Genomic DNA, 21890 nt, shown 5'->3' with positions numbered 1-21890 from the left:
TGTAGCAGAGCCTCCCTGGGAAAGGTCTTTCTGGTGCCCCCTCTGAACTGGTGCTCAGTGCTAGTGCCCCGATAGTGCCGTGCCTCCCCCCCCAGTCAAACCCAACAGCTCACCCCAAGTCAAGCAACTGCTGCTGAGGCACAAATTCAGTTAGCACAGCTGCAGTGCCACATCTAAGCACCTATGCTACTTCTGATTTGGATGGTAATGAGGTTGTATAGTTTCAGTGTCTAGATTAGTTCAGCTATTTGTGATCTAATTAGCTGACAACAGTTCCTGACTAATTACATAAGACAGGAACTCTTGTCAGCTAATTATATCACAATTTTAATTCCAGCTTGTTTACAGGGGAAGTTAATTTAAAAATAGCTGAGACTAAACAGATAAAAGAGGTACAAACAAGTGTCGTTTCACCCTCTCACACAGTTCATCTCAGGCCTTGGTTCCATTTAGCAATATACTTTAGTCAGATTGATACAAATCAGTCATGCATCTCAAAATGGTTTTATATTTATCGTTTTATTTTTTCAATGATATGTATAGAACTTATCAAAAATAAACAGTATTAGATTTATTATTTAATAAATAAACATTGACTTTATAATGAAAGCACAATCTATTGTGGACTTCCATTATGACTGATATACAGTGCCTTAGGTAGGGGTGAGCAGGGAGACTGCTCCGGGCACTGAAGCAAAGGGCAGCCAACAGGCACTGCCCAGCTGGGGCAAGGCACTGGATGGAGCTGAAACTGGCTCCTTTTGGAGGGGCACAAGGATGGAGGAAAGGCGGGTCCTGCTCCATCCACTCCTGGGAAAGCATGGGAGGATGTGCCCCCTGGATCTGTGTGTGGGGTGAGGGCAGACTGCTGTTGCGGGCTTTGCCCTGGGCACCAAACTTCATTGCTATAACACTGCTGACAAATGGTGACCTGAGAAAGAAAACAGCCTTGTGTAAATGGGTCTAGGTAAAGGAGTTGAAGATATGGAAATTCTAAAATAGCTATTGAGACTAACAAAGGGGATGGGATAAACTATTTCTAAAAACTTCAGACAAGACTGGAAGTAGGGTGTGATCCTAGATTTATTGACAACGTTAGTTTTAAATTACTTGGCAGAACACTATAGAACTACTAACTGTACTCTTTGTTTTTTTAATGTCGAGCATGTTCTGATCCCAGATCCAAAACAAAGAAAGTATCTTTTTGTTCATTTTAGATTGTATTGGGCATCTCCACAGAACAGTGGTCTTGACTGAGGAAAACACATGTATTCAACACAGGTGTGCAAGCATGCAGAACAACTTTTTCAAAAGTTATTTAGATGCTTACATCATTTTCAAAAATGACTTGGACATCTAAGAACCTCTGTCTAAGTTAAAGTCACTGATGAATGATGTATTTGCCCACTTTTAAACACCAGAGTTGAAATTCCTGTGGTAAAATCATGTACACAATACAGTACAGTCTATCTGTATGCGGGTGAAGTCAAAAACAACTTGGATGGGTCACTGAGAAAGGAATGCCTCTTAAGTAAATCACTGATAGCTAGAAAGTAAATTTTGTCCAAGTGCTTGAGCCTCCTGTCCCTGTCCCTGAAGTTCCATTGAACTACAACAAATGGCAGCATAGCAGCTTTGGACAAAATGGCTGCTGAACTTGACATTGTACATAAAGCAAACAGCAGTGACAGAGTTCCTTACTGCAGAGGACCAAAGCCTCTTAAAGGCACTGACATTCATGAACATCTGAAGAAGCTGTATGATGACTGCGTTGTCAGTACCATCAAGTACTAAATGAAACACATGAAAGTTGCTGAGAAGGGAGAAGCCACACAGTAATTGCGCTCCCCCACCAATACCATCAAACAACATCAGGAAGATGGAGGAGCTAATTTGGGGCAACTGCTGCATGGCCACTGATGAACTGTGTTCAGAACAGAATTGACAAAAGAACTATCCTCAGCAAGATCAAAAATCTATGTGCAATGGGCTCCTCTAATGCTGAATTGGAAAGTACAGAACTCTGAATATTTTGAATCTGAAGATGATGTTTTCCTTTCTCTAACAGTCACAGGTAATGAGATGTGGGTACACCATTTTGAACCAGAGATGAAGTGGCCGTCAATAGCGTGACTGGTGTCCTCTACTAGCAGTCATGGCTACAGTATTCTAGCACTTGGAGGGTGTTTTTCTTCTTGACTTCTTGCCTATATCAAGAGCCAGAAGAAACTGAAATATTGTGTATAAAGAGCCCACCCTGACAAACACATGTCATGTCAAAGCACCCGCATGACAACACTCACCCCACACATCAGCTTGTGAATCAGAGAGGCAATCTCATCATCTGGCTGAACTGTGCTGCTCCATCCTCTGTACAGCCTGGATCTAGCACCCTCCAAGTATCATATAATTGGTTCCTTGAAGAATGGACTCTGAGGGTGACATTTTTGGAATGAGAGTGAAGCGATGAAGGCTGCATAAAAGTGACTGTTTTAAGGACAAGGATTTTTGCAATGTCAGGATACATACACTTGTTCCCATACTTATGGGGAAAGGCCATTAACAGACAAAGAGCGAGTACACTAAAAGACAGCTATGTGTTCAATGACAATGTACAAATTTTCCGTAAGTTTAAATATTTTGTCAATAATATTTGGCTGATAAAGAGAGATATTACTTTCTGATTGACCCTCATAGATCTTTAGAAAGTGAAAATAGCATAACATTATCAACTATAATGGAGCTATTAGTGCCTTATGCAATTTGAGGATTTAGATCCTTAGTTCTAAAACTCTGTGCTGCCGAAGAATATTAATATATATTATTAGTAGAAGATTCACATGATATAATGGATAGCTAAACAAAAATGCAAACTAGACTCCTTTATTTTTTAGATATGCAGTGAGAAAAATTCTTCCGAGTTACATCTAAGTAAAATTCTTTTTCCTGGAATTACAAAGCTTTAAATAAGGGGAATAATTTGACTAATGCAGCAGTACCGTGAGGCATACAGTCAGAATTTTCTCTTCCGATAGAAAGAAGGCAAGAAAACCAAACATGCTTAAACGATAGTGATAATATAGAATGAGTTAAAAATCCATTTAGATTATGGCTAGATACAGACATTTTAAAAAGTCCGAGGTGGAATCAATCTAAGCTACACGGTTTTCTGTAAGTGGTGTAGTTTAGACTGGTAGCGAACAGAACCCGTTTGTGCTTTGAAGGGGAAGGGAGGGCAAATCTTAGACCAGGTTCCACCATTTTTAAACCAGTTTGGGTATGCCAAACTTCTGTTCTGCTACAAGTAAAGACTGGTTTCTGATCACTTATACCAGTAAAAGTGTAGCCTGTATCTTGCCTATAAGAATATAAGGAGATTGTTTGAAGATTTTAATCTTTTTTGGCAACAAGAAGCAATAGTTCTTGGTTATGTAGTAAGATTTTATTTTTATTACAATTTTTTTCCAGATATGAAAATTAACTTCCCCCCCCAGGAATCCAATAACAATTATCTGCTCCTGTTCATATTTGTCTATGAAATTAATTCACTTAAAGAATCTTCAGCACTGACTCTATAACTCCAGACTCATGAAAGTATTCTTTATCCATGCAAAAAGTTTCATTAAAGGTTATGCAATTACACACAGCAAGCAATGTAATACATGTAACCAGACAGACCTGAGCCCTTCCCAGGCCTTTTTGTTCTAATCCATCATCTTCCTGCCTTTGACCTCTTCATTTCACAACAAATCCTGAAGAAATGAAATCTATAGTGTCTTCTGGTACTCTTGATAATATGTCTATCTGCTTCCATGAGGGAGAAGGCCTTTGAGTAGCATAACCACTGTCCATCACACTGTTTCTTTTAACTTGTAATTTTGAAGTCTTCTTGGGAAAAATGAGAAATCCTTTTTATCAAAGATAAGAGGACCTATGTTAATTTACGACCCTTGCCCTATTTTCCTGCTGTAGCTATAAATCTCTCTGAAATAATGACTATGAAAAAGTATTATTTTAATTGATCATATAATTTGTTTTCAATTTCTGTGGTTTGAATACTGCACTAGAGACAGTACACTTCTCTTGAAAATGATAAATATGTTTAGAAAGTGTAACCTTGACAGTGGCACCTTATAAACTAAATATGTAATTTCAGAATGTACATATCAAAGCAGCACTATCTCAACCAAGATTAGAAAAATGCAAATTCCAGAAGTTGTGAGCATTTACATCCAGCATTTTGTATCATGCTCATCTCACTTTTAAAAAATATACATTTCTTCCTAGCCTTAAAGCCTGGTACAGTGCAAGACAAAAACATTAATTCAAATGCTACTTTTAGAAGCTCACAGCAACCCCACCTCCAAACTGAGGTCAGTGAGAGGGGAGGTTCTTTGAGAGTCTCTGTCCATTAGGAAAAACAATATCATGCTGTACAGATACTTCAATTAAACCATTCTCAAATAATAAGCAAGATGTAATCTTAATTTAGTAATAGCAAGTTTCACTGCTCAGGAATCAATATTAATTTTCTAATCGTGAAATCACCGTAGCAGCTGCTGCCGCCACCAAGTTTAAAGAACTAGTTCATAAGAAAAGATGCAAGACTTTATACTAATAAATTAAATAAATATCTTCATTTCAAATGCACTTTTCTCACACAGTAATGTTTTTGCTGTGCTTCTTAAAGGACAAAAGGATACTTCATTTTTTTTTCCTATCTGCTGTACTCCATGAGATAAACTCATGACTGGTGTCACAGACTGCCCATATTTGTCTTAATACCTGTAGGAATTCCAATCTTCTACTCTAGTCATCACATGACCAGAAAGAACTGAAAAACATTGATTTTTTTTTTTCTTCTCCAGTGAGCACATATCACTTGCTGCCAGTGATCACTGGCTTACAAGCAACCATTGGCAGAGTTAATACAAAATGCAGGAGCAAGGGAGACAGCAGCAGTTTGAAATTAAAAACTGTTTTATCATCTTAAAAAGAAAATCTAAATCAGTGATACTCTCAGACAAGTTCTCCTAAGCCACACGTGGCTCTTCAATATAGCACTTCTCTCTCTCTCGCTCCAGCACATGGAAATACATAATGTTCTTCACTGCAGGCCTTCTGTATGTATGTCCTGCAAAACAAAATAATGCAACATCCCCCATTGGGCTGTGCAAATATTAATTAATGTACTGATGGTCGGTTTGCTTTTTAACTGGAGCTTTTAAACTGGAGCTTCAACAAGGGCATCCATTAGGCACTTTTGTTAACTCTGATTGCTCATATAGCTCTTAAGACAATCAGCGCTGAACATAACTGATCTAAAATACTTGAGATAAAAATACAAAGCTCCCTTTGCTTTTCCAAATTAAAACAGTGGTACATATTGCTATGGCCTTAAGGGAAAAATGTTAAAAATAAGAATAACTGGTAAATATTTGTTAAAATATATACATTCTAATTTGCATATTTGAATTCTTTTAGACAAAATAAGGCATGTTGATTCAGATAAAAAAAAAAAAGAACCAATCCAAGTTCTTTATTCAAAACTGGGAAATAACCAAGTAAGTGGAAAAGAAACATACTATCTTTTAGGCAAATTTGGGCCATGCTCTGCTACTCCAGAACAGGGGCAAGTAAAATAAGGCCCACGGGTTGGATCCAGCCCACCAGGAAATTTCATCTGGCCTGGGCGTGCCCACCAACTAATTATACCCTGCCCAGCCCTCACACCTCACTCCCACCCTTGCAGGAGGGCCCAGTGCAACCAGCCTGCAGCTTCCTGCTAAGGATGCTGCTGCCACTGCTGAAGCCACTGGAGGACCTGCTCAACTTCCCCAGTGGCTCCTCCTCATCTCCCTGCTGCAGCGCTTGCTCTGGGCAGTACATAGGGAAGCGACAGGTGGAAGGGGGGCTGCAGCTGGGAGTAAGCACGGACCATGGAAGCGTGGAGCCTGTACCTAGGGGGCATCAGGAGTGCAAGGCACTGGTAGATAGGATGTAGGCATTGCAGGGGGGGGGGACCCCCACACACACACACTTGCCCTCATGGCACACATCCCCCACCAATGGCAGCAACAGGCAGTGGATGCTCAGGGTGCTCGTGGCCTGCAGAGATGCTGTTGCCCAGCAGTATATGGCTCCAGCCAGCACCATACATGGTGGCAAGGAGTACGGCCAGAGCAGCCTGCCTCTATTGAGTAGAGCTCCCTGCAGCACACATGCTGCTCCCAGCACTCGCGCCACCAGAAGAAGCCCCGCATGATGGAGCCAGCTGCCTTTGCTGCTCCCTTCCAGGCAGGTCCCAGGACTCCACTGAGCCCAGGATGATGGAGCTGTCTGCCTTCCTCACCCCCTGCCAGGCAGGTCCCGGGACTGTGCCAGGACACTTCCAGTGGAGTCCCAGAACCTGCATGGCAGGGGTTGGGGGAGAGAGCTGGATCCGTCATGCAGGGCTTCCCCCAGTGGCGCATGAGTGCCAGGAGCTCTATGTGCACTGTGGGGAGCCCCACGTGATAGCAGGCCAGCCTGGCTGTGCTCCTTGCCAACATGTGCAGCACTGGACTGAGCTATGCACCACCAGGTGGCAGCACCTGCATGGGCCACAAGTGCCCCAAGCACCCACCTCCTGCTGCAGCTGCTGCCACCACAGGCAGGGGCTATACACCATGTGGGGTGGAGTGGGGTGGGGTGGGGGGGGAAAGAGTATGTGGGGAGTCCCCAAACTCCCACAAGACCCACACTCTGTCCCCAACCCCCCCATATACCCTGTGCCCCCCCACACACAGCCACAACCCCTCACAAACCCCTCCACAGTCCCCCACACTCCACCATACACAATATGAGTAAGACTATTTTTGAGTTATTATGCAATCAGCTCTATATACACTACACAAACAGAAATCATGACAAAAATATTTTTATAATAAAATGTGATAGTATGTGTTTGACTTTTAGTATATGATTTGTTTTTTTTATGGTTACAAGATGGCAACCCTCACCTCCCAAAAGCAATACTTCCAGAGGCAAAGGCCAGGAGATAGGGGTGGGACTTTTAGTGCCAAGATGGTGACCAGGGCACCTGTCAAGGGGCGGGGTTACCCTTGTGGCCCTTGACAGATCACCAAAACTCATTAAGTAGCCCTTCAATCAAAATAAATTGCCCACCCCTGCTCTAGAATAAAGTAAGATCAGTGATTCTGAGCATTCTTGTGAACAACTTTGAGCTGAAATTGCTAATTCAGTTTCCTGATATTATTCAAGTAAGCTTGGAAGATAGTCATGATAAGTTATTTTAGCAACTCAAATGTACTGCAAGCTTAATAGACTGTATCACAACACAGTCCCTTCCCTAAGAGTATAGTCTTAGCTCCCCTGATCTCCAAGTCAGTGTTTCCGCACACTGGTGGGTTTATTATAGTCAAGTCAGTCCCTCATGCACCCCTGCATCACCCTCCACTGTCAATTGTTGCCGATTCCTTATGCTTCTCACACCACCACCTCCCCTCATCACCATCACTGTCCCAGCTTCGCACCTCCCCTTTGCTGCCCACCCAGGGAAGCATACCCCACACTTTGGAAAACACTGCTCTAAGGGACTCCATACTGCCAATTCCTGTTCCTATGTAGCACTTGCAAGACTTGGCCTTTAGACTGCATAGGAAAGATAGCTGTGCTCTATATTGGCCCTATCTACATGAAACATGGACTGTGCAGTAGCCCAAGATGACTGTGCAGTACCATCATGTGGCAGAAACCATGACACATGCTCCTGAGCAGTGGTCTCAGGCTACTGTGCAGTCAGCATCACAAAAAAGCTGTTAGCACTACTGTGCAGTAACCCGAGTTACTATGCAGTCATTTAGTACTTGTTTATACAAGTACCAAATGACTGTGCAGTAACGACTGCAGTCTGTCTCATATAGATGTGACCAATGTGAACAATAGACATTCCTTTAAAACATGCAGTGACGATTTCTAAATCTAGGTGCAGAATTGAATCTCTCTTTTTTATTTACAAAGCATACATCACACAGATGATAAGAAGTCTAATTCTATCCTATATCTAAATCAGAATTAATTTAACTGGAACAAGAGTGTAATACTAGTGGTAATGAAACCAGAATCAGTCTCATCATTCCTACCCTTAAGGTGCTTAGGTCTGTTGAAAAGAAAGGTCTTAGGAATTTTGCACATAATATAATAAGTCCATTGAAATTATCAAACTTTTGCTCCAGGCATTTCTCTTATACCATGTATGAAAGTCAGTGAATGTTTGCTTGCATCAGAAGTATGGGAAAGGGCCCAAAGTAGTCACTACTCTTTTAAGTGGCTCATTTTAAATAATTAACATGTTTCATATGACTTGGAACAAAGCTAAGAACTGTTCAAAGGAATGTGCTTCTGGGCTGAAATTTTTTTATTTTTTTTTTATCTTGGTCTAAGTAAGTAAACTGAGCCTTCATTAAAAGGTGTATTAATTTTATATAAGAACCATGCTGCCACATACTGATATGAAATCATTTGGAAGTCTTAATGAAGCATGCATGAATAAGTCAACTTCTACACTAAGCTCGCTTGGAATTCTCAGGTTGAACCACAAGATGTGTGTATATATTGTTGCAACCATAATGATCCAGGGGATACGAGAGAAACAGGATTTGTTTGGTAGTATCTTTTATTGGACCAATTATAGTTGAGATTAAGAGGATTTTGTGCTTGAAAACTTGTCTAATTGCTCTCTCAACCACATAGTTCGTCTATTACAGCCACGTTCAGATGAGTACAGCTATGCAGTATGTGGTGCTTCAGATATATCTGTAGCACCACATACTGCACATTCAGCTGTTCTTCTCCCTGGAAGGGAGCAACAACTGGGGGGGGGGGGGGGGGTGACCCCTGGATATCCAGGGGTCAAAAAAACTGCACCAAAAAAAAAAAAAGCAGAGCAGAGTACTGCCACTCAAAACCAGAGCCTGGCTGGCTGGAGCCATACTCTGCTGCCAGCCAGGCTTCGAGTAGCAGAATCGCTGCTGTTGCATCCTGAGAAGGCCCCCAGGACCACAGGTAAAGCTGCTGGGGCCAACCCAGTGCTGGTCCTAGCCTCTCCTACCCCACACAGGATAACCACGGGGCATCAGGGAGTGGTGTGCCACCACTAGTTGTCCCTGGGGAACCAAATGTCCACACTCATGTGGACATGGCCTGAAAAGGTAAAACAAATCCTGCTCCTCTCAAGAGTTTTGGAATCAGAGTTATGTTGTACAATAACAAAAGTAAAACAGAACAAGTTATTGTAGCTCATTTCTTTCATTACCATTTTTACACATACCAACACAATGTGGCTTTTGAGTGCTAACAGAATCACAGTCTTCTAACGTAGCACAGCAGAGAGAAAGCTAAACTACAAATGTCTAATGCCTAGCTCACTTGAGCTAAGAAAGTTTTCATGAAGTCTACACCAATCCAAATGTTTCTATGCAGAGTACCTATATTAGGAGTCTCAGAATTACAGAGAATGCATAGCAATATATGCCATATGTTATTTGCCCTGCCATTGCCATGCATCAGAACCAGGGAGCTATATCTGGATGGTGAATTTTAGCTAAAAGAGCAATTACCTTGAAGAGTATCTCTAAATTCGTGTTGTATACAATAAGCCCCTTGCCAGAAGGATTTTACAGGATGTGTTTTGTTTTGTATCCTATTCAGTACTGGTAAAGAACCACCTCTACATGTCTTACCCCTCTAAGCTGCTTACTGAGATCCTAACTGGTATTTCAATTGTTCATTCTCTAGCCATGTTTCTCTGCAAGGTCAGACATGGCCAACATATATGTGTGAAATATAGTGGCCAGAGCCTTCCAGTGGCCTTTCTGCTAATCCATCCTTGGTGTCAATCCAGCAAACTATTTGTGTTAATGCAAACAGCTGAAGTATTTTTTTAATAAACTGTTATAGATCCTCAGGTGCATTCTGTAGGACATGGGCTCAAGGACCTGATGTACAGGTCTTAAAGTGTGTCCTCCTTACTGGCAGCAGAACTGCATTGGATCCAGTGTATTCAAGGCATTTTGCAGCCACAGTAATTCAGAAGAATCACTTAGAAAATGCCACTGATATTGTCATTACCTTTGTTCTAAAGTGGTTGCTTTTTTTCCTTTAAGAAGTGTATGTGACCATAGCAACCGTTATTTAGAAGGGTAAGCAAAACCAGGATTATAACATTATCAGCATCTGCTTTAAAATGAACTGGGTAAGAAATTAAACGTTTAGTTAAATTATTTGTATGTAGCTTGTTTAATCTGTCTTTCATTATGAGTAGTTTCATTTATTGTATAATGATAGATCTTCAGGAGGTCACAAGATCTGGCAGTGAAACAGTTTGCTAGTGTAGCCCAGGTGTACATGGGTTTGTACTTCCCTCTCCAATTTAGGGAATTAATCGGCAGGGCAGTGTGCTGTGGAGGGACACAACAGTCCAGTGGCCGCCTCCGCCCCCTATAGAGTCAAGTCCAGTCAAATCATTTACTTAAACTGTAGACAGATTTATTATCACAACAAAACCATTAAAGGGTAAGGATATATATCCATATCAGTGAACCATATATTATAGGGTTTGTTTTGTAAACATACACAGATATACCATACCAATTTGGGGGTGGGCCTCCCTTGTGGGGACCCTCTCTCCAGGGTAACTTAGTACCAACTCCGCAGTCCTGGAGGGTTGCCTCTCGTTCTCCAGGTCAAGCGCTGTCCCTGCTGAGTTTTCCTGCCGCCTGACTCTGCTGCCACCGTCCTGGCTTAGGGCCACAGGCACTGCTCTGTAGTGGATGCTTTGCCTTATGCTGGGGTTGGAGGCCTGGACAGCCTTGTGCAGCTCTGGGGCTTGGTCTGCTCCTGGACCCTCTGAGCTGCGTCATCTGTACTGAGCTACTGCCCCGTGTCAGCAGGTGTAGACCCGAACCACCTCAAGTGGCTCCCAAGGTCTCTCTCCCTCCGTGCAGTGCCTCTTGCACTGAGCTCCCAGCCTTGTTCCAGGGGTTGAGGACCTGAGCCGCCCCAGGGGCTCCAAAAGATCCTGCTCCACGCACCATCCTGTGCACAGTGTCTCTGACCACACACCCGAGCTGCCTCACACAACTCCCAGGGTGTGCTGTGCTGCACACCAAGAAACTAACCTCTGGAGCCATCCCGCACTGATAGAAGTCTTCAGGGGCTACTGCTTTGTCCTGCTGAGCAGCTTTCCTAAACCCCACTCTTCTCCATCCTCGACCCATCTGCCCCATGTGCTGGGCACGCAGCTCCTTTTATATGCTCCAGGGCTCCATCCCTGAAGTCTTCCAGACCTGACATTTCACAGTCTTCAATCAGGTCCAGGAGAGCTCTTCTCCCCCTCCCCTCAGAAGAGGGGCATGATGTTATTTTTCTTCCTGCCTCCTGATTGGTGGATGGGCTCCACCAATCAAAACAGCAGGATCTCAAGCCTGGGATTCAACCCATGCTCTGAAAGGTAAGCCTGGTATACTAGACAGTATGCTATATATATATTTTTTTTTATCCTTTAACACAAATCAGTTGTTGGCAGCAGCAATCCCCAAATTTGAGGATAATCTCTACCACAGTTCCCCATTAGGTCTTGAGGTGACCTAAGAGTTCAGTCATTGAGCCACAGATCCATTTGCAGAAGATGCAGGTCATTCTGCATGGGAGAGTAGGCTGTAATTCCTCTCCTTTTCCTTCCTCCTCTCTCTCTTCTCTGCTTCAAGGACAAGCTACTTTACCTCAAAACCAGCTGTTGCTTGGTTGAGTTTGCAGCACCATTATAGTCTGTTAGCAAACAGTAAATGTATAGTACAGTTCAATGCTGTGTGTGTCAATAATTCTAATAAAGGAGAAGATGTGGTAGCAAAACAACAAGGGTTAAAGTGTCAGAGACAAAGCTCTTGTTTTGTGTTGAGCCAGAAGAGCTGCCTTCCCCTCAAACCTACAGTGCGGGATATTCACCCTTCTGTTTAGGGCCAGCCAGAAGTTAGTGCAGTGCTCACATCCCACAGAAGCCTTCACACTATTAAATAACCCGTCAGTAGTAACAGTTGCTGATATTAGAATTTAATCTATGGGTAAAAGAATCTTAGCTATTAACCATATCTTCTCAATTTTTTTTAATGTTTTTAAAACTGATATTTATTTATTCCCTTATAAATGCAGTAATAATTTTGGACCATTATACAGAAGTATGATGCAGCGGTGCCCAACCTTTTTCCTGCTTGGGTCAGATGGGCAGTGTTCAATCCATGCATGGGCTTGGCACTGGCAAATCTGGCCAGTGAGCATAATCTAGCAAGCAGGGTGGCGAGGCAGGACCTGATCTGCCCTTTGTATGTTGGGAGGTAGGGGGATGGTCAAAGAACAGCCTGGTCCCAGTCAGTCTCCACAAGGGAAGACTCTGTGGCCCAGCCCTGATTTGGCTGTACAGCAGGGAAAAGGGGTATGGCCCAAACCCAACCTGCTCCTGTGGGGCTTGGGACTTTTGCACTGAGGGAGGTGTGTCAATATTACTTGCTACTGCTCCCCCACCACCAAATTTTCAACCCATGGGGAGTCCCACAGGCTAGATGCCATGTCTCTGCAGACCATATTTGGCCCCTGGGCTGGAGGTTGAACACCCCTGGTATAATGCATTTGTCTTGTTTCTTGAAGATAACTTCAGTTGGAACTGTTCCCTGCTAGACTTAAGTTGTCCAAAAATATTAAGAAGAGGAATAATTTTAAGTTATGAATAGAAATCTTCTTTCCTCTTCTGAAATACTTGAAAGTCTATGCTGTCTGGGTAGGTGTCACCAGAAACCAAACTTAACATACCACTATGGCTGCTCCATTTCACCTTTCTTAACAGCCTCTGTTTTAACCTCTGCTCTGCAGTCTAATCTGCATGCTAATCTGCAGTCTCCTTGGCTTTTTATTTTTACCTCTTCACTGTTCTAGGGCAAAATGACTTACTTTCTCCAGCACATCTTTTATAGAGTTCAAGAGGTTATTGCAACCACCAGTTAACAGACCAGACTTCCTTAAAAGTCTTCCTGCCAAAGTGTTTATTGGTGCCTAACGTCCCTTCAAAATGGGGTCCCCTGCTACATTTACAATAAAATCATTCCAATTGGAGTTGAAACACAAGTCTTTTTGTGTTGCATGACAAAATAATGCCATCAGGTATTTTCTTATGAGTCACATGAAGGCTTGAGTACAGTTTTAAAACTTCAACACTTGCACTTTTTATGGAAGATAGCAATCTTGACCCACTCAGATCCATCAAAAATAATCATTTTTCTTATCCCATCACTCTGTTTTTAGCTCTCTCTGCATTCTTCCACTAGCTCCACTTTCTCTGTCATATCAAACATAAAAGTTACATCTCTTAACTTTCAAGGCTTCTCACTGTCTAGTGAATGAGACGTGATGAATACAGAGAGACATTTAAGCAGTCAGTTCCTGCCTCTAATCAGACTATGATGCCAGTCACTATTGCCCGCTTGTTAAAATTTTCAAACCAAGCTCTCTCCATTTTCTCCCTTTCTTCCCATCACCCATGAGAAGAGTTGCCCATAAGTATATGAAAAGCCTTTTAATTTAATACAATTCAAGTTTAATTTAAAATTTAAATCCCTCTTTAAAATGCTCCTTTATAAGAATGATTTCAACAAAAACTTTACAATGATCAGGTGACTGGTGTGTTGAGAATACCACCTATCACACTGAACAGTATTGGCTCATTACACTGTTGAAAAATCCTTGAAACCCCTCTGTTGTTTCTGATCTTATTCTTGTGTTGGCACCAAACCTAGTCTCTATTGACTAGGAATTATGGCTAGTGATAGAAGTTACGCATAAACCAGTATCAGTGATTGGAAACCAATCTAACCCTGTAACAAAACAGAAGTTCAATGTGTGGCAGGAGGTTTGGTGCACCTGCCACTTAAGAAGCAGGCAGGTTAGTACTGGTGCAGCCTGCTGGTGTGGCCAGGGTTGATTATGGAGTCATCTGACCCTGGAAGAAGGCTTGGCTTAGGTAGGATATAAGCCCAGACCTGAGATAAGCCAGAAGTAATAGCTTGGAGCCTGCTGAGAGAACACCACCTTAGCAGGGTAGCTACAGCTCCAGAAGATCAACATGGAGGGTAACACCTAAAGCCATCTGGAGGTTTGGGGAGGAACTAAGGGGAGAAAGAGGTTCCTAGGGACCCAGGGAGGGGTCTTTAGCCCAGATTGAGGGGCTGAGAGGGTCCAGAAACTCCAGAGGAGGGGCTAAGTGGAAGAAAACATCAGTGAGGATGCAATCTGGGAGGCCTGGGGCATGGTGTAGGGGCAGAATGGAACCATGAAATTAACCCATAAGGCAGGGACCACAGGTACCTAGTGGTCATTTGAGAGAGTAATATAGGAAGCCCTGGAGCAGCCTCCCTCCTATAAAAAGATATCACGGCATGGCAGGTGACTAAAAAGGGTGATCGCCCAGCAAGTGAGGGCTGAACAGACTCCAGAGGCTTCATAGCCATCCCTGAAAGGACACCCTGTTACACTGTACACACAGACTGATTTTAAAATGGTGGAATCTAATTTAAGATATGGTCTCTGTGATACAGGTCTATCACTCTAGCTAAACTGGCTGGCCTATCCCCAAACTGTCACAGAGCTGAGGCAGCAAAGCCTCTTCTCCCCAGCCCAGTGGGTAGCAACACAAGGGGCAGGTGTGAGGGTAGGACAGATTCCCACCCATGGGGGCCCATGGCACAGGCTTCCCCCCTTCACCCCATAGCCTGGCTCTGCCAGGACACCATTGCCCCATCCCTGCCCCTTGCCAGCCCCCTATATCTCAGCCACTGGTGGGGGCAGGGGACAGGGCCAGAGAGAGTAGTCTATTCCCCCCTGCCTGTCCCCTCACAGTTCTCACCTGCCCTGACTTGATGTTATAAGTCAAGGTTATAGGGAGGCTGCCCCAGGAGGCAGATGCCATTTTTGGGGTAGTTCCTGGTCTGAACTCAGGCCCTTCCAGGCCTTTGCTTACTTTTAGTCTGGTTGGGTCCCATGCCACTGTGTCCACCACACCAAGAGCCTAGGTTCTTGGGCCTCAGCTCCAGCTTAGCCCTCCTTGGGCCCTGGGCCACTCAATCCCTAGGTACACCCCGTTTGCAGGCATAGTGTTTATCCCCCCCCCCCCCCTTAGTCTTTGCTGCCAGATGCCCAATCCTTTGACATATCGCAGTCCTCCCTTTTAAACATATTTGTGCTACTGCCCAAATACAACACCCCAAGGCTCTGGCTCCCAGGACTGCTCTGAACTGGATGCTTCTGTTGCACCCCATTCTCTAGTCTTCCCCTTACAGCTATGCCACTCCTACAGTTCAAATGTAAATCAAAAGTATGATCATCCAATTCCAAGCATAAGGCTTACCAAATGCTGGGTCCCCTGTTGGGGTTAAAACTCACCCTGGGGTAGCACAAATGCAAAAGATTCAAAGTACTTATGTCACTCACAGCACAGGGTCTCTCCTACCTTTCTGCAGCACAGAATGAGGAAATAAGTGCAAGTGCAGGACCCTGCCCCTACTGCACAGTTCCTCTGCAAGGAAAGAGATCCTAGTAAATAAGTTCATTTTGAAGTGTGGTGTTGCTTGATTCACAATAGTTATGCAAGGGTGCCTTTAGTGTAAAGAGAGCAATTGTGTTTTGGTTTAAAGCAATTGGGAAGTCTGTCATTCAGTAAAGTAGTTTCTTTAAAGATAATTCACATTGGGTGCATCTATACATGCTATTACTGTGTCCGAATAAACGCTACATAGTTCATGCTGGAGTTTATTGCTCCTGGGTGTCATGATATGGCCTCCCCAGGGATGGCTGTGATGTCCCTAGGGTACCATGACTATGCCAGCTCTGTCATATGGGTGACTACTAATGTTGCCCGCCACAGCTTGCTGGTATAAGAGTGATGAATTGGGATGCTACCCTCAAGTTACTGCTTGGTTACAATCTTGTAAGACTCCTCTAAACCCTGTGGGTTGTTGGACTCCTTTATTGGGTCCGACATTCAGGAGGTGCTTTACAATGCCACCAAGCCTTATGGGCTAAATGCGTGACTCCAAAACCACCCCATGCCTCACAGATGGTATGTAGACATTATTTTCTCATGTTAAGGCCTCAGTAATTGCACCCTCTGGTGCTGGGGTCTACTCACCCCTTGTCTGTACACCCTCTCTAGCACTGGAGCTTCCACATAGTAATGTACCCTAGATGAGACCATCTCTTTCTCCTCCTTCCCAATAGCCTCAGGCCAGTGCACCAGTTTAAGTAACAGAAAGCACAAGTCCCTGCACTACAACACAACAATAACATAGGGTCTATTCCTTTGCAGAAGGCCAGCTTCTTTCTCAGGTTAATGAGCTGCTGCTGCTGCTGCTGCTGCTGCTGCTGCTGCTGCCGCCGCCTCCTCCTCCTCCTCCTCCTCCTCCTCTTCCACCACCACCACCACCACTTATGAGCTCCTTATAAGTCCCTTAATCCTACCAGCATCAGAACAGCCAGCCAAGCATCTCCAAGTAGCTTCTACTATGAGAGCTCCTTCCCCCTTAGTTGCTGACAGAGAGCTAACCATCTAGTCCCAACCCTGGGGTTTATGTGTGCCCAAGGCCCTGCCTTCTTCTGGTCAGCTGACTGGGTGCAGGTGCAGGCTAATTCCTTTGTTAGCCCACTGCCATAATAGCCTGCAGCTGTGGGGTTTCTGCCTAGCTGCTAGGGCCCTCTCTCTTGGCAGTTTCTGCCCTTAAAGGAGCAGGCATCTTAGTGCCCTGCAACAGTGGGTGTAGTATTTACATGTACATCCAGAAGCACAGCACATTGAGCTGGAGTGGTCCAGCCCCAGCTGACAGGGGGCTCAGGGGTTCAGTGTGCCAGCCAGGAGCCACTCCACCCTGGCTCAGTGTGCTGCAGAAGTGCCGGCTAGAGCATAAGGGTGCTACAGTGCAGGGCTAGCCAGCAGCCAGTCCCCATACTGTAGCACCCTCATGTCCCAGCCAGCTCCAGTCACCATCTATTTGTGCACTGTGGTGCACTAAATAGCTTAGCCATACAATAGTACTTGTGTTGGGCCATACTATCCTAAAGCAGAGTTCAGTAGTTTACTGCAGCCTAATAGCGCTGCATGTGTAGAGGGTAATGCTTACTGCAGAGTAATTAGTCAACTATTAGTCAATTAACCTGAGCAGGGGCTCATCCTGTACTAGGCTGCTCCTGGAAATTTGTGGAGCTTCCATAGTATTTCTGGGGCAATTGCTTCCTTTCTTTCCCAGGCTTCAGGAAAGGTTATTTGGGAGTGGGGGTTTGCAGGTATGGGGGGTTACTTTTTCCCCCAGTCCTCCCTTTTCCCATGGTTTCAGGCCATTTTTTGGCCAAACCACAGTTTTCTATGGCTTTGGGGGAAACACTAAACTTCAGACTTTCCCCTGAAGTCTGAAGCAAGCTGTGACTCTTGAGAAGAGACCTTTAGGGGCCTATTTGCTGTGAAGCAAAGTGTATTGTGGCAATTTCCTAAAAGGTTAAAACCTTACTTTTTAGCTATTTCTTATCATAAGTTGAGGAAGCCTAAGTGTTTTCTGCTTAATATTTTTTCTCCCCTTCCCCCACGCTAAAGATCAAATCATCAGCTGCTTATGGTTTCCTGAGCAAATTATGATACTTTAAAATGTTTAATTGCGTTGTCTTATTTATTATTGGTGGAATGGAAGGTGAGTTAACGCTCTCTTTCTTAGTTTAAAAAAAATATATTTTGAAAGGCAACCACAGCAGTGTAGTAAAAATGCATAGCCAATATCTAGAAAATGTAGTAGGGGGAAAATTTTAAATGTTAAATATGTAAGCTTAGAGAGGTTGGTTTAATACAATAGTGTTTCAAATATATCATGGTTGCAAGTTTGTGAGAAGTATAGATTTTTTTGAAGGTTTCTTAGAAAGTTGTTAACGTATGAGTTTAATCCAAAAATACCCTATATATATCACTTGCAAGGCCAGCCTTCCATGTTGTGCAGCAAGGCTTTAGAAGTGATTTCTAACCATTATTTCATGAAGTACTAGTGAGATTTTTAAGATGCTGAGCTAAATTTTTTCAGTTTGAGTTATAGCTGCTTCAAATCAGTTTGAGTTACCCCTTCAAATCAGGCCCTGTGTATACTGTATTTCCTCACATGCAGTGTGCCCAGAAATAAAATGCATACCTTGTTTTTTAAAGTCAGAGTGAAGAAAAAAGGGCTCTTTCCTTATAGGAAGTAACTGAGTGACAACAAATAAACAGCCAAAACTACTTATTTTTCAGCTCTCTGTGGATTGTGCGCTGGTTGACATTCATTTCACCTTACAGAAGTTTACGTGGCAGAAACTTCTGCTACCATATCTCCTTGTTTCTAATGCATACCCCAATCTGCAGTAGCTTAAAAAAAACCCCTGAACTTTGCAACAAAATATGGTATTAATTTCAACCATATGATATACCAGTTCACCTGTAGCAGGATGAATAATGAAAAGCAGCAAAGTTTGCAACAAGAAGTAGAGAAAAAATCTATTGTATTCAGCTGAAAACAGCAAAGGGGGGGGGGAGGGATTTTAAGTATACATAGCATAGTACCCCACAGAAGAAATGTTCAAAATTCTCTTGCAAACAAGTATCACTGGATCTGTGATGATCAGAGGGGATGTGAACCTTTGGTTTCATACCATAACTGAAAGTTGTAGCTACCAAAAAATTATAAAGCTAACACTATGCCATGGCTCAGTATGACCTCAGAGGGAAGAATGGTACTTGCTGAGTCACTGGAAATTTCCTGGGTTTTCCTTCCTTCTTTTTCCCTTACTTAAACTGTGAGATCTGTGGAGATGCAGCACCCGGTATCATAAGTGCAGAGAAGTGCTCAAAAGAAAAGATATTGTTTGTTTGTATGTTTGTTTGTTTTTAGAATTAATGAACGCCTCTATTTTGATCAGGAAGTATTTCATCTCAGGCTCCATTAGTGCTGGTGCTGCTCCATTACCAGCATCAGGTAACCAGAAATGCTACTGAATTTACTGAAGTGCTGAGAAATATCACAAGCAAAATTACCCTGCTCCCAGTTACGCAACAACCTAAAGACCATTGATTACACAAACGCATCTTCTTCAAAATATTTGGGCAACTCGCAGACATTTGGTTTTTCCCTTAAAATTCTGCTTCTTAGAAGTGTTAAGGACATGTTTGAAATATCTCTCTCATAATGGGCCTCAGCCGAAGCTCAATAAAGACTTCTGTGAGTTTTGGACACAATCCAATAGGCTACTGGAGAAATTGCAAACACCTGTAAGAGCACCTCTTAATACTGACTTCTGCATAAAAAGATAACTAAGTAGCATTTTCCATGTGCAACTTTCCGTTTCCCAGTTCTTTTATAAAAATGAAAGTAGTTAACCTGTAATGACATTTTTAAAAATAAATATATAAATTTAATTTGCTCACATGAGCGTGGAATGGCAATACAAAACGCTGGCTATAATACTTATTTCCAGCTTTGATATTGCACAGCCTCATGTTTTTGACTACTGCTAGATGCCAAGTAGCTCTGAGCAAGGACATAAAAATTCAGGAGAAGTAAAGCGTCTGCCAAATCATGGTTGACATTTACACTATGTGGCCTAAAAACTGAAATGATAGTAAGCATTACACAACAGATTCCTCTCTTTATAACATGAGATTCTTTCTGAAGAAGGCTACAACCAATTTGCTAAGTTCAAAATATGTGCATATTGCTATTTTTATTCACAGGACACAGGGCTTGATCTTCAGGTGGTATAAATCAGCATAGTTCCATCAATGTCAATTACTCAATTATGCATATTGCTGTAGCTCAGATAAAGTCAATGAAGTGAATACAATTTATACAAGGTAAAGGTCTGGTCTCTTGTGTCTTCATTCATGTGATTCATTCACTCCAGTTGCTAAAGTGTCCCAGTGAAACAACAGAATCTCTTTCCTGAGCATCATCCAATCAAAAATGTAGAAGTGGGAAAAATACAGTCTAAAATCTTAGAGTAATTTATACTTATTAGCAACTAGCCATGTTCTAGTTTAAGTCAGTTGCAAACATGCATTGACTTCAGCAGTTCAGGATTGTACCCAAAGGGCATATTATATTTAAGACTACTTTACAAATCAAGAACAAAACTCTGGCCTTCTTAAAGTGCAACAACACTATGGGGGGAAATGAAGTTTGCTGCACCTTACAGCAGTGCGGAAGAGAATAGGGTAAAGTCAAACAGATTGTACTCTGTAATGCACTTTTTGCAATTCCAATTACAAAGTACTTACCCTGCTCTAGATTTACCCTTTGTCTACAAGAATGATTCTGCACTAATACAGGGGCATTGCTATTTTAATTCACAGGATGCAGGCCTAGATCTTCAAATGGTAGATCTTCTCCCTGCCAGACTCAGGCTTCTCTCTGATCCTGGGCAGCAGCACAGCATAGGAAAGCACCGTTTTGCCCAGCTGTAGCATGACAGAGCAGTGGAACCCACAGCATCAAGCACCACTGAAAGCCCACTTCTGCAAGCCAGATCCAGGCTACAAGCCATGGGTTGCTGACCTCTGAATTTAATACATTCCTAATTTGAATGAAATGAACATCTATGACTAGTTAGTCAATCCTCTCATCCTCCAGAAAAGTTTGAGTATGTAGTGCCCTGTTCCCATTGCTGCATGCACACAAAACCAAGCTTGATTTACTGTAAATGTAGCCATTTGGTCTATAGGAGCTTGTTTCCTATATCCTAGGCTGCAAATGAACTCACATTCCATCAGCAGTTACTTACAAATGAAATTCATTACTTCAAGTGCATTGTCCAAAGATTTCTGTCAATTTGTAAGAAAAACATGCTCTAGAAAGCTCTAGCCAATCCTTGTGCTTACGTCTATTAAATATTTGTGTGATATACAGCTCTCTCACATCGTGCAAATAACCTCTAGAGGCAATGTTGGCATGTGTTATTTTAGAGTGATTTCAAACTTGTAGACAAGTGCTACTTATTTTTAATTTACACCTGTCTTCTACATTCTTCCAGGTCTTACTCAGGCCTCTGTAGACATCCGTTTGTCATCTATATTGCATCATTTTGAAAGTCCAGACCTGTCTCAAGACACTAACACAGTGCATGTTGAAAGCAATAAAGACTCCAGTCACTTATACCAGTTTCCTTGTCAAGGTGAACTCTTGAACCTCAGAAATGAAACCAAAGCTCCTGTGCTTCTTAAGTTCCCAGAAGTCAGTCCCAGAACAATACTGATCACATTCAGATCCATGGTGCACAGTTTTAAAGGGTATGAGAATAAGATTTCTTTCAAAATAAGAGAAACTTGAGTGATCTATTTAATGATTAGGTATCATCATTATTATATAAATTTAAATATTTGAAGGCACAAAACTATGAAAGGAGTGTAGGTTGTAGCCGTGTTAGTCTAAGGACATAGGCAGACAAGGTTCCTTGGGTGAATCTGATATCTTTTATTAGACCAACCCAAATAGTTGGAAAATAATTATTAAGCAAGCTTTCGGGTTCAAAAACCCTTCGTCAGGCTAAGGAAGTTTCAGCAGTTGGTGTGTGCTCTTCCTGACTACCTGTCTTGTATGCATACCAGCCCAGCCGCTGGCTTCTTTACTTTTCATTCCATCCAGGAAGAGCACTTCATCCTCACACACAACAATTTCACTTTTAATAATCAACACTTCCTCCAGATGATGGGAACAGATATGGGTGCCAAAATGGCCCCACAGTATGCCAACCTTTTTATGAACCACCTGGAAGAAGACTTCTTCAAGAAC

At 42.8% G+C, this 21890-nt stretch overlaps 2 long non-coding RNA genes across 3 annotated transcripts in view; one reads left to right on the top strand and one right to left on the bottom strand.

Annotated features, from left to right (window-relative positions):
- Positions 1 to 21890, top strand: part of LOC132249485 (uncharacterized) — an 81272-nt gene that overhangs the window by 35648 nt on the left and 23734 nt on the right. For both annotated transcript variants that reach the window (XR_009460961.1, XR_009460960.1), the window contains exon 2: positions 21133 to 21388. This is a non-coding gene — a long non-coding RNA (uncharacterized LOC132249485). The remainder of the gene's footprint in view (positions 1 to 21132; positions 21389 to 21890) is intronic.
- Positions 578 to 16635, bottom strand: LOC106740455 (uncharacterized). The gene is made up of 3 exons (XR_002089234.2): positions 16561 to 16635; positions 2304 to 2432; positions 578 to 931 (listed from the first exon to the last, which is right to left on the bottom strand). It is a non-coding gene; the product is annotated as an uncharacterized LOC106740455 (long non-coding RNA).

Source organism: Alligator mississippiensis, chromosome 3 (assembly GCF_030867095.1).
Source record: "Alligator mississippiensis isolate rAllMis1 chromosome 3, rAllMis1, whole genome shotgun sequence".
Lineage (NCBI taxonomy): Eukaryota > Metazoa > Chordata > Crocodylia > Alligatoridae > Alligator > Alligator mississippiensis.
Note: the sequence above shows the minus strand (reverse complement) of the source record. Positions and strands in the feature narration are given on the sequence as shown.